A 13,650-nucleotide genomic window follows, 5' to 3' on the forward strand; every position below is an offset into this window, starting at 1 on the left:
ATTGGCTCAGTTAACTTAACACCGTTAAACCGAAGTTAAGTTAACTTAATACCGTTAAACCGAAGTTAACCGAGGGGTTCAACCCCGATCGTAGTTTAGGGCAAATTCATGCAAAAGGGTGACAGGTTTTTTCTTTATCTTTCCTTAATATAATTATGGCCATACGGTATAAACATTATCATTAAAGGCTATTCAAAAAAAACTTTAATATCAAATTAAAATTATCATTTTAACAAATATTAATATTATAGGAGAAGTCAATTTAGCTTACATACTTTTCTTCGAAAACGTTACAATATACCTGCATAAATATATAATGCTAGGTCTGATGCAATAGTAGAACTCTAGAACACACACAAAGTTGTCTCTCTCTCACATGAAACCATCCCCCTAAACCCTAGCTGAGATTACATTACACCCCACACACAATCATATGGAAAAATATCAAATTTAATACCGCACAGGCGCGCCGGGATTCGAACCCGCACCCCGGTTATTAAAATATGTCATCTGACACACATTTACATAGAGCCACTTTAAATGCTATCAATCTTGCCTACAACATGATAGTTTACTTTGATTATTTGTCTCTGTATCTTTCTTTCATAATTCTCTCTCGTTCTCTCTCTCTCTAACATAAGACCATAATTCGTCCACTACTGGATATGGGCCTCTCTCAAGGAGTGCCACAAAACTCTGTATTCGGTCTTCCTCATCCAGCCTCTACACTACAGGCCACCTGTCTAAAGGTTGTCGGTCCAGCGGGCTGGAGGGTGTCCCACGCTTGATGCCCTCAAGATACTAAAGTTCACTTACCAATTACCAAATTTCTGATATGATATGATCCTTCAGAGGAAGCCTAAATATTTTGTTATGGTTGAATATTAGAAAACTTATAAAATACTAACTTTGCCCGCACCGTAAGCGTCGCTTTACACTGAAATGCGTATATTATGTTTATAGAAGCTATCAGCTTCCTATCAAATATCATGACCATTTTTTCAGAGTTTATCCAGTAAAATAGTAACTTACATACTCACACATTACAAACTTTCGCCATTAAAACATGCAATGAAAAAGTTCCACCTGCCATTGACGTTCCTTATGCCACTGGAACTTTCAGTACCTACCTACTCGAAAGTAGATCAGTGTGATGTGGTCATTTCGCTCTAGTAAAGGCTATATACCTTCGATATAAACCCTGTCCAACAATCTCGCCACTCGCAATATGCCAAACACGAAAATCCGATTCACACCGCAAAATGGCGGCGTTTGCACCCCAACCCTACCGTTTAGCAATCCACTCGATGCCACTACTACAATACAATTCAATAAATTTACAGTCAAACGTAATTGTCGAATCATTCACTTACATCGCTTTTATTGTACCAATGTTAGTTTATAAAACTTTGACTTACAAAAATAGGTCTACACTAAAGTAACTCGTAGGTGACATGGAATAAGGTTGATAGTTTGAGTTTATAATCAGTGCATAGAAGTGCGGGTTCCCAGGTAGCACACTGGCTGATTTGATGTCGAACCTGCCTCTTATTTAAGTGTAAAAGTGTTATATAAGATGTTTAATGGTGTTCGTACCTTCAATAAGCTGTTATAAAGCTTTGAAATAAGTTAATAACTTAATGGTTGGTAAAAGGTTCATCTAAAATACGTTATTAAGCTGTGGGCTGCATACGAGTTCATAGTTAGTGTTTTATAACGTTTTTTGCTGTTGAATGGCTGAAACATATTATTTTATACAGACAACTGGTTAACAGTACGTCCCAGTGGTTTTCTAACGCTAAAAGCTGATGTATCATCTTGAAGGCATCTTTTATCATGCCATTACACTACTTGTGGTCTATTTTGAAACCAATAACCAGATGTCTGGTTAAAACTGTAAAAGAAATACTTTAAACAGCCCGCGGCTGCTTAAAATACTTCAAAGTTTAATCTTAATAATTATTCTCGAATAATGGTAAGGGTGATCTATGAGGGCCCAAAACAGCCCCCATTATGATTCGAGTACCGACTACATTCGAATAGGATACGTTTTTAAACGAATCATCTTATTGATGATAAAAGATCATAATACACAACTTTACTGTAGATATTTTTCCTTAAGGTGTCGACTGACATTGAGTATTCGTCAATATGTGCACGTTTCTTCTTCTTCTTGGTATCCTATGGCCCCCCAGTGAAGCAGCGGGCAGACAACAGTTTTCCATCCCCGTTCCCCGTCTGTCGACAGCAGTCGGCTTTGCATCGAACCAAGTAATTCCAACATCCCACATCTCCTTATACAGAAGCTCCTGAACGTTTTCTGGCCCAAGACACTATAGTACAGCCCGAATAGTCATGCGAATAGGTATTCCATGTCAGTCGCCTCCTTCACAAGGAAAAAACATAAATAATATGCTAGAGTTAATCATTTTTATAATAGTTTATTAAAATTTCCTGTTTTGTGAACGGTGTTATATTTTATTTATTTATTGGCTAATACTCTGACTAATTAATTGATCAACTATACAATTTCCTAACTACACTCACGAGCAATGAAAAGTTTCAGTGACAAAAGCACCTAATTGATCCTAAACGGAAAGGCATTATTGAAGTACATTTAACAGCGCATCAGAATATTGCCAACTTCTTCTTCTAATTTCGTGTCTGAGTGAATGCATGTTAATATAGGTACCTATTGCCAACTAAAAACGTAAATATTTTGAAAAAAATCTAAATTAAATGGTATAAAACATGGGGTCATTTGGTGTCAGCATTTCGAAAGTGGAACTGTTTCATTGCCCGTGAGTGTAGTAGCTATTTAGCGTTCTGTACCTTGATCAGAGTAATTGTTTTAACAATTATATTACTGTTAATGACAAACAGGATAACTAATAATAGCAATAATTTAACTACAATATTGTTCTGTTTTATTAGGTTTTAATTGCCTTGTGTTATAAATTATGACTCATATATTTAGTGCAATAAATAGTGGTTGTAAATTTATAATTGAGGAAGAATGTTATCTTAATTAGGCTTTTAGTTTTGTTTGACATAATTTATCAGCATGCGTAGTACGCATTATGTTGTAGATACCTACGCACTTGTGAGTACATGGTCACCGGTCTGTCATCAGCTACCGTACCATCATCGAACTTTCATCATCGTTAACATGATGGTCGGATTTCTCTATTAGCCTCCTGACACCTGGCGTGCTATGAGTAGGACATTGAAAAAAAATATAATATATAGTTTAAAAATACCTATATTAAAAGTTTTATGGAGTATCCCTGTTATTCCTTTAAAGTTTTATAAAGTACCTATTCCTTAAACAATTTGTTCTTTGAAAAAGTGACAAAACAGTTCAGTAGTATTTTTTTTTATTTATTTTTTAATTTAAATAACAGTGTATACATTTATACCTCTCGGGGTCAGGAGGTTAGTATTACATTTTTCGCCGAATATATGTAACTATTACGGAGCTCAATATTTTAGCATCCATAAATGTGTACTACCTGTAAAAACTGGGGCTGATTGACTTACGCACCATTGAGCCATGTGCTGTATCATCTGTATCACATATCAATGAGCGATGTATCAATGAAACACCTCAACCTCAGCTTAAACAGGCTAAATGACGTAGCAGCGATTCTCGCAAGTATGACAAACATATTTATTAATGTGTCCCCACTTCAGGATCGATGTGGGACTCCCAGATGTCCCACAATGGCGGCTTCTTCCCGCGGGTGCATTGTGTAGGGTGACAAACGTGCCATTGTCCCGACGGCCTATTATTGACTTCTCAATGAACTAGAGGCTGTAGGGTGGCCATGAGTTCTATGAGTACACGAGATACTGAAAATGTCACGTTAAATTATTTGGCGTTTAATAATGATAAAAATTTGATTAATAAATTGCGAGACAGATTTTGATAAATTGAGAAGCTGCAAGTCAAACCCAACTACCTGCAGCGGTATTCGGAAAGCTTTGTCAAGTACTCTCCTAGACAATTGCCAAAAGTCTGAGGATAAATATCTTTCACCAGTATAAAAAATACCAGCATGTCTCAGACTATGACTGCCTAATGGTACGCCGAGATACGGGCAAAGCCTAGTTCGGGGGCCCCTGTTCATTTTGTGATTTTAAATGAAAGATGGGCGCAAAAATACTTTTTGTTTTGTAAAATAAGATTGCAATTGTACTTGTTATGTGTTTTATGTGCAAATAAATAAACATTTTACTTTACTATGGTCGCCCTACACACAAAAACGATCAGAGAGTGCGTTTAGAAATCGCGCCATTCACAGCCGTTTTAATGACCGGCTGATAGCCGTTTAAAAACGAATTTGCTCACTTCTGCTACATTAAACATTGGCTAACAGGACAGGGGATGGTTTTCGAACGCATTCCAAATTCAAATCTGATTAGATTGGGTGCGTTGGGGAAATTGTTTTTTTTATACATAGCAGATCATAAAATTTTATACTTATTGTAAATTATTTGATTCGTACGAGGGTACACCCGACTCCGCGTTGTTCTATGATTCGTACACATATCGTTTCTACGTGCCTTGTTTATTAAATTTAATAGGTTAATAACCTTACTAGGTTTAAGAGCACTGTTTGTATAATTAAGAAATATTATAAATAAATGAACAATAAACAAAAACAACAATATTAAACTGATCGAAATATGTTTAGCCTCAGCAATGGCAAAATATAAAAAAACTACGTTAATTTTAATAGTTTACACGTGAATGAATTAGCTAATTAAAATATATGACATACTTAAGTATTTATTATTTAAATATCCTTTACGAACATGAACACGAACCCTTACAAAATCACCTAACAGTAAAATCAAATAATACCTTTAAATAGCCCTATTTCACGAGAATACTACCCACCCTTATCGCCCATTTCCGTTCTCTCATGCACAATATTAACTAAATTTAAACTAAACGATAAACGAATAAGCTCGAACAAGAAGCAGCATTAAATTTGAACAGCCCAATAATCACACAAGCACTTTATAACACCCTTAATTCTAACAAGATGAGCAAACACTTAAAAACCACCTCTAACGCTATACCACGGTTTCACTTTAAAATCCCAGCGCTTAAAGCTAAATAGCTGTTGGAATAAGAGCTATTTTCGTTTGAACAGTAACAGATAATGGTTATTAGCGAGACCAGTCTAAATTGAGCTCTAAACCCACCTGAACTGCCTTGTTCATCGAATATTTGTATGACGTGATCTGAGGTGACGTGGGTCTTTCAATTTTGGGCACAGGGTGGCATACCCTCCCCTATCCTATTAAGTAATGTGTAATTTAGGAATACATAAAGTACATAATAGGACCCTTAACTTTGGGTTAATGAGGTGAAAACTGGAGCGTTTACTGAATTGTTAATATAAGTTCATGTATAATATTGTACATATAACTATACAGAGTGGAAAATATATGAAGATGGGCCGTAACGGTACTCGTAGTTCAACCTATAGAGGTTAAACGTCTGAATGATACTAAGATTGCCTTTCCCAATATATTAGTACTTAATTCTTATAATATTATTTATGTTGATATATATTATGTTAGATACTTATCAGTACATTGACTTTAAGTTACTCGTAAGCAAGACAAACAAAAACACAAGTGATTTTAACAAAACACCGCCAATATTATTTATTTCCAAACGTGCTGGTATTAGCACATTTCTCAAGTAATCTTTACACAAACAATTATCACTTAACTTAAGACGTTTATTGTAAAAAAAACAACCCTTTCAACTCTTGTTAACGACGAATCGTGTTGAAAACCGAAAACAAACAACGTCCTAAAACAACTAAGCAGTTAACTTCCACTTAAGCACATCACTAAAACGGTACCAACTCAAGAGGTCTCCTTTGTTGAATATTTAACATTTGGTTGGGGTTCTATATAAAATGGTCGCGTTACTCGCTGAGCAAATATTTTTAAACGTAGAAGAAGTAACAGTTTTTGACTAAAGAGTCCAAATGTAACGAGTTCGAATTTCGAATTGCAAACAGACGAGGCGCCATCACCAGCCAGCAGCAGGAACACGCTCGGTACTACTCGTATTATAAGAGTTTGCCCACAATATAATTCATAAAGCTTAATATATTACTATTTACATTAAAAAAACCACTAAGAAAAGCTTTTTGAATGCAAATAGTAATTTATTTAACGACACTGATATAGACACACATTAATAATTAGGTAAGTACTTAAGTAGGAACCTTATATGTATAAATTATTTCGAGAAAATACATACCTAGGAAAACAAAAACTTATATCCCGTACTTTTAATGTTTTGTATAAGCAGACGAAAGATTTAAAGGTTTTTTTTTTTAATACAGGATTAAACGGGCAAACCCATATCAAACGCGTAGTACTCAAAGTTTGAACAGATTATAGCGTTTTATACATGGCCAGTTCGACTGTTTGCATTTTAAAAATGGAACTGTGTGATCTTTTCGCGTTAACACCTTTTACTGGCTTGCTTTTAAGGAAACTATGTGTGTGGTCCAACCAAATGTGTACTTACTTACGTATGTAGTAGGTACCGACATTATTATTTTATACCATATCAAAACACATATAAAGCTATAAATAAGTATTTGATGCAGCAAAAACGCATATTATGCACACAAAAAAACGACAAAGTCAATTTTAAACGCGTGCTCGAAAACACGTGCAAAAACTCCTTTCAGAAAAACTCCTTTGTACCATTTCAATGGAAATCTACACCTTTGATATCAAACGCTTAACAAAGGTCGAAGTAGAAAAAAGTGGCAATAAAGCACAATAAAATTAAAGGAGACACATCAAAAATGACGTCTTATTCTCTGAAGAGATTGTTAGATAACATTAGTGGCTTCTAAAGTGTTGTATGGCCGTTTCCCATACATTCCCTATTTGGTACGCTTACCTGACGTTCTGGTGAAAAGGTTGTATGAATGGGTGACGTTTTTCCAAGCTATGGTTTTTATGTTGATAAATTCGGCACTAATCAAATTATTTACGGCAAAGGAGAAGCATGGCGGTACGCATCTGCTGAGTCGCGGCCTTTTAAGATTTAGCTTTATTACTAAAGATTCGGTATTCTTCTTTTAAGTTTTTTGTGAACAAATTTTTATGATTAGGCATCTATACTAGGCCTTTGTGTGTTTTGTCAAGTGTGTTGTGTTTCCACTTGAGAAACCTGTGAAAATATATCGTCTTAATTACTTTTTTTTGTAACAAATAATATAAATTAGCATAAGAAACGATGTATAGTGGCAATTACGCCATTTTGAGTGTTGAAATGTTTTTACGATGACAGAGCGGGCGGTGACGCGGGTTTTATTATTTTACCGCTTTTCCTCCCTCCAGCTACAGGGTGCTCCAAACACGCACTACATTTTTATGTATTATGCACTTATGTAATTACGATAGTGCCTACTTAATATAATTGTACACAATTTTTCTGAAATAGTTAAATTTTAATTTAATTTTTGATTATTTATTTTTTATTATTTACAATATGTGGGGACATCTCATTCTGCGCCATCCGACCCCAAGCTAGGCAGACCCTGCAATATGGGTATCGAACACCGGATATACAGATAGGTAAATAGATACATGTCATATTGACACCTAAGAACCGAGTACAAATAATATCTACAGTTCCCGAGTAGAGACTACCAACTGACAAGCGTAGCGTGGGACGCCATCCGGCCTGCTGGAGCTACGACCTTAGACAAGAGGCTAGATGAGGAGGACAGTGGTTTATTTTATCATGATGATGATTTGATGTGGAAGCACTTGACTAATATGGACGCTTCCGGTTTGGTGTGGGATGAACTAATGATTTCATCATCACTCTGCCTGTTACATGCAATCTCTCATCTCAAGATCAATATTATGTCATAAGAATAAATAATGTAGGTACGGTTATATTATAAAGTAGCAGTAATTGATTGATTATTGACTGTATCTGTAATGTGTATAGATACGTAACATACAATTAAAATCGAATTGAAAATCTTTTTAGGAAGCTAGAAAAAATCATCCTGTTTATCTTGAAAAAGTCGCTTACAGAAAGCTCATTCCGCCCCAAGTAATGGGCGGGCGGACAATCGCCCAACTTATTATCATCCCGTGATTTTTTAATAAAAAAGAGGAAAAAAATCTCTCATCTCCGCTAAATTGTCCGCCGCACTTGGGGAATATGAAAGTCGTTATTTAAAAGAATCGCCCTCCGCCGCATTATTTCAGAATAAATTTCAGTTAAGCCCTTTCCTCTGGAGGGCCACTCGACACGGCTCTAATAAAAGGCCGTATCTTCACTTTTATTGCCCCGTTCTAGGATTGCAGAAGCTTTTTGAATTCATACTTTAAGTGCCTCCTCTGTTTGTTTTATTGGGGGTCGTTAAGAAAAATTAAAGGTCGAGTAGAAAGCTTTCATTAGTAAAACGTTAATTAAGAGTTCAGCGTTGTTTCCGCCATTTTCAATTTTTTTTTATGAAATACATTCCAAAATCTGTAGGTACGGTAGCTTTCATAAATAACTAGCCTGTTCTCGAAGACAAACATACAAGAGTACCTAAATGACTTAAAGTAAAAAGTATCGGCAGGATTCAAACCTCGGATCTTCAGCAAAACGTAAGTGTTACTAACTACTGAACTCCATAACAAAATAGTGTCTGAACTAAAAACATATTTCTTCCAGTAAATATTATAGTTGGTAATAATTCGCCACTCCCCAGCTATTAAATACCATTTAGGTACAATAGCCTGTATTGATAAGTTCCCCTTGTCGATAAATAAATGATATATTATGAACTCACACGAGACCGTTTTGAAAGATCAAACGAACAAGCTGTTTGTTAATCGATATCTACTTATGCAGTTCGTATTTTCTAAGAAATAATACAAGTTTTGTTTTGTGACAATAATATTGGTGTTCAACATTTCATCTTTATTTTGAATATTTTATTAGATTTAATGTTATGCCTTCTGGATACTCTGAAACTGTATGAAAAGTATGAATGACCTCGAATGACTTAAACCTATAGAGCTAAGAAGAATGAAGAGAAATCAATGAACTAAAAAAATAATTTGGTCAATGATATACCTACCCATATAACATTGAAGGAGTCTGGCAAGTGATCTACACACTTTTCGTAATTTTTGTTTGCTTTTTCGCTGGGCTAGGTAAGTAAGATGGTACAGGTACAGGTTTCGATCTAATGACTTCTCTTTCCATACTAATCCCGTGAAAAAGCAAGTAGCAAAAATATAATACGGTCTATTACGTAGTCGTTAAGCCTAGTCAGAGGCCTTTGAGCAGCTTGAAAACATCTGACAGTCGGGTTGCCCACTTACCCGACAACTCTCTCAGCACAAGCTTGCTTGTGTTGGGGTCCACCAACCCGCACTTGGCCAGCGTGGTGGACTAGGCCTAAAACCCTTCCTTCATTGGAAGGAGACCCGTGCCCTAGCAGTCGGGACATGATGGGTCGTGACTCGTGATGATGATTACGTAGGAACGTATAAACATAACAGAATAAAATAATTGCCATCGGATAAAAACCGTCCACTAGCATCCCCACCGTACTAATTATTTCAAACTTCCTTATCAAAGTTATCAAAGTGAGCAAATCTAAAGTCCTCTTACGTCATTAAATCCATGGCCACCCTACAATTGCACAGATAAGCCAGTTCAGACGCCGTCTAGATGTCATCCCATTTAACGTAATACTCTAGCTGAAGTGAGCTTTAGTAGTTAAATTTTAGAGTTCATTTTGTTATGAAAAGCTAGGCGATATTGTCATCTGGGCTGCGTATTTCCAAATGTTGGAATAGTAGGTTTTAGTAAAAAGATAGTAGGGTAAAAGTACTAGTAACTGGCACTTTAAGCGATTTGCAACACAAAAAAATCTTTTAAAAATAAAGTATTGGCCTGAGTTAAGCTCTGGTAGGCTTGAATTACTGGCAATAAGACGACGAACAATTATAGGCATAAATTGTAAATATATAAGATTAATATTCGATTTTAATGAAGTTTATATCCACTACCCCCAAAAAACCTAGTAACTGGCAGTAAAAATTAGTAACTGTCACATGATGTTTCAGTAACTGGCACCTTTTATAAAATCATGCAATTAGTTCAATAAGTACTCTAAAATCAATAATATATTTGATATTAGGTAATGTACAACTACCTGTCTAGGTTCTGTACCGGTAAGTCTCAAAATCACCGGTGTAATGGTCGACTTCTACGACAAAATGACAGTACAAGTATGCGACGAATCGTGGGTCCATATGGATGCAACAAATCGAGAAACCCTTGGATTTGGAAACGGAAATGGAGACAGCAAATGCTTGTTGACCTTGATGTGTTCATTCAGCAGCTTGGGAGAAGTGACCTGGCTAAGTTGAAGACTGCTGACGGTAGTATAATTGCCTGTAATCTGAAATTTCATGGGGAAATTGAAGGTTTCTACGGCTTTTAGCTTCACTTGCTCACTGATTACAGAGCTCCATTAACACGTCACCACACTAACGATTTCCTAGACGTCGACAGAGGTAAGATTAAGATAGTCCTCAAACAGCTCAAAAAGGACAAAGCTCTGGGTAAAGACATAGATAGTACAGCGCTTTTGAAAGCTATTACTATCCTTGAACAGCCTCAGAAGCTCTTCAATACGCTTTTTCATACTGGCACAACACTGGAGGCGTGGAGCAAGAACTTGGTGTTGTTCTTCAATATGGATGATAAGACCTTATTAAAGAAGAATAGACCGATTTTGTTTATAAGTCATGTATAAGTTATTGAATAAGGTCATCACGAACCGTCTTTCTATCAAGTTCTTCAAGGACTATGAGAAAGCCTTTGATTACATCGAAACCTGGGCAGTTCTGGAATCCCCTCGTTATATCTAGGTGTTGGGATGAGATGCCTTCCAAGTCCAGGACCACAAAACAAGAGGAGACAGGGGGGTGTTAAATTATATCCCGAAGCTGTTTACCAATGCATTGGAAATGTCTTCAACACCTTTCACATCGCCATTTCATGTTATCACAGTGGCAATCTGCAGAAACTCAGTAAAATGCTTTGTGGCCTTAGTGCAGCAACAATATTATTATGTCTACATTGGACAAACTATTCGTCTAAGCTGCAAGGTGCATTCAACATGTTACTGGATTGGACTGATATGATAGGGCAAGTTTTGACAAATTTTCACATCAAAACCTGAAGGCTAAGGTCTTCAGTCAGTGCGTCTTACTGGTAAGACGTGGTTGGATTGGTCCACCGATTCAAAACCGATCAGTGGGCATTAGAAAGACCTAAGCTTGGTGGTTCTTTGAAGGACCATATCAGAAATGAGGTAATCCGTAAGAAAACTCGAGTGACCGATATGGCTCTTAGAATCAGTATGCTCAAGTGGCAGTGGGCCGGCCATAGCTGCTGAAGAACCGATGACCAGTGGGGCAAACCAGCTCTAGAGTGGAGATCACGAACAGGCTAGCGTAGTGGGGGATACCTTTAGCTGGAGCAACGACCTTATACTCGTACAGCTGGCCGGTGGCTAGATGAAGAAGATCAAGGACAGAGTGCAGTGTCACTGCTTGGGAGAGGTCCAGCAGTGGAAAATTACAGACTGCTGATGATGATTGCCTTGATTTTAGTGATTTTTCTGAAAAGAAACATGAAATAAAAGTAAGTGCCAGTTACTGGTGCGATAGAAAAATCTATGCAAATAAGTAACTGGCAGCCCCGTGCCAGTTATTGAAACAAAGCTAACTAGACACTGGGGGTTTTTACAGTGCACTTTAAATCGTATTTTCTGTCCATAGAAGGCATAAAATAGCTTAAAATTACAAAACCCAAAATTTTAGTAACTGGCAGGGGGGTGCCAGTTACTAAGTGAAGATATAAATTACATTTCAGTAACTAGCACCCTCAAATATAACTCGAAAGCAACCAAAATCACAGTGAATCGGGCTATTATGATATTGTTTAGACCTTTCCCTTCTTCCTTATTATTGTCACTTTATAAAAAACTTATTTATTTTCATAAAAACAGGCCATACAAATGTTGGTGTCTCTTTAATGAAAACTTAACACACGAGCATTTTTTTGGCGATCTTCGCCGCTTTGACTGAGATAATTTCTAGCGCCGGAAAATACCCACCTAGCAGCGTAAAATTAAACTGTAATATCAATGAATGATTGGAGATTGCTGTAGACACATCAAAGATGGCCTTACTATATCCAAAAGCTTAATATATTTACTTTTATAGTCATAGTGCCAGTTACTGACGCATGCCAGTTATACCACGATTTACCCTACTAAATAAAATGGCCGGCAGATTTTTTAATACACTCACGGGCAATAAAATAGTTCCACTCACAAAATGGCCACTTCAAACGACCCCAATTTTTTCAAACATTTCATTTAAAATTTAAACAAAATTTTCCCGTACTTATTGGCTATATCCTGATGCTGTGTGATATGTACTTCAATGTTGCAGACGGCGTAATTAAAGTCATTATTCTAGCCTTTTCCGTTTAGGAGTAATTTGGTGCATTTTCAGTGCGTGTAGATTTATATCTGAGGTTTAGATTATAATTTTTCTTTGTTCCGTTTGTAATTTTTTGTACTTTACCCTTTATTATTTCTCTCCACCGAGTTAGTCTGGAAGAAATTACTCTTAGTAAGTACCTAATAATAGCGCAAATTTTACTGTCTATGTTGTGTTTTTCTTTTTGTAAGTAATTTCTATGTGTTTGTGCAAATCAATCAATATCTCTCTATTTATGTTGGTATAAAAATTCGAGATAATTTAGTCACAGACAGCCACTTAAAAATACAAACGAACTTATTAATTGCCTTTTACAAAGAAATAATTATGACATAACATCGGGCCATCTGGAAACGAACTCACAGCTGACAGATCCCCGGATCTATTTCGGATTTCCCAAATACGCTTCCCAGTTAAGCTGTTGGTTCGTCATTACGCCGGCATTACACTCTTTCAATTAAACCCGCGATCCCTCGAGCGATTAAATTACAGTAATTGCGAGGGTCGCATCGCCAATCGCACCCTCTCACCCCACCCCACCCTCACTCTTATCCCCGAAGGGTTAAGACCGCTATTGGCATGCGAAAGTTTTGATAATATTCGGCTGTGTAAATGTGATTAGATGGTGTGCTAAGTGACGTGCTATTGTTGACTGTTTGATTTAGTTGGTTTATGTTATGTTCGCTCAATTTATTTTTGCTGTGAGTTTGCCCTGTTGATTGAAATTAAATGCGTATTATGCTAAAAGCTAATAATGTAGATCGTTTGTTAAGTTTAATGTATGTAATGTAGTTAATAGTATAGGTAGTTAACGTAAATTGCTTAGATAACGGTTAATTTGATAATGTTAGCTAAACTGAATCTTATGAAACATGGTCGACTAAGGTAGGTAGGTATCTCGATTGATCAACAAGAATAAAAGTATCTTGTACATTGTATACATTCCACAGAGACGCAGAAGAAAAAACACAGAGATCACCAGAAAAAGCAACGAAAACCGAACAGTGCATTTCGTAATATTTATTGAACCCAAAGTGTTTTACCTATCGTCTTGTATTA

Source organism: Plutella xylostella, chromosome 26 (assembly GCF_932276165.1).
Source record: "Plutella xylostella chromosome 26, ilPluXylo3.1, whole genome shotgun sequence".
Lineage (NCBI taxonomy): Eukaryota > Metazoa > Arthropoda > Insecta > Lepidoptera > Plutellidae > Plutella > Plutella xylostella.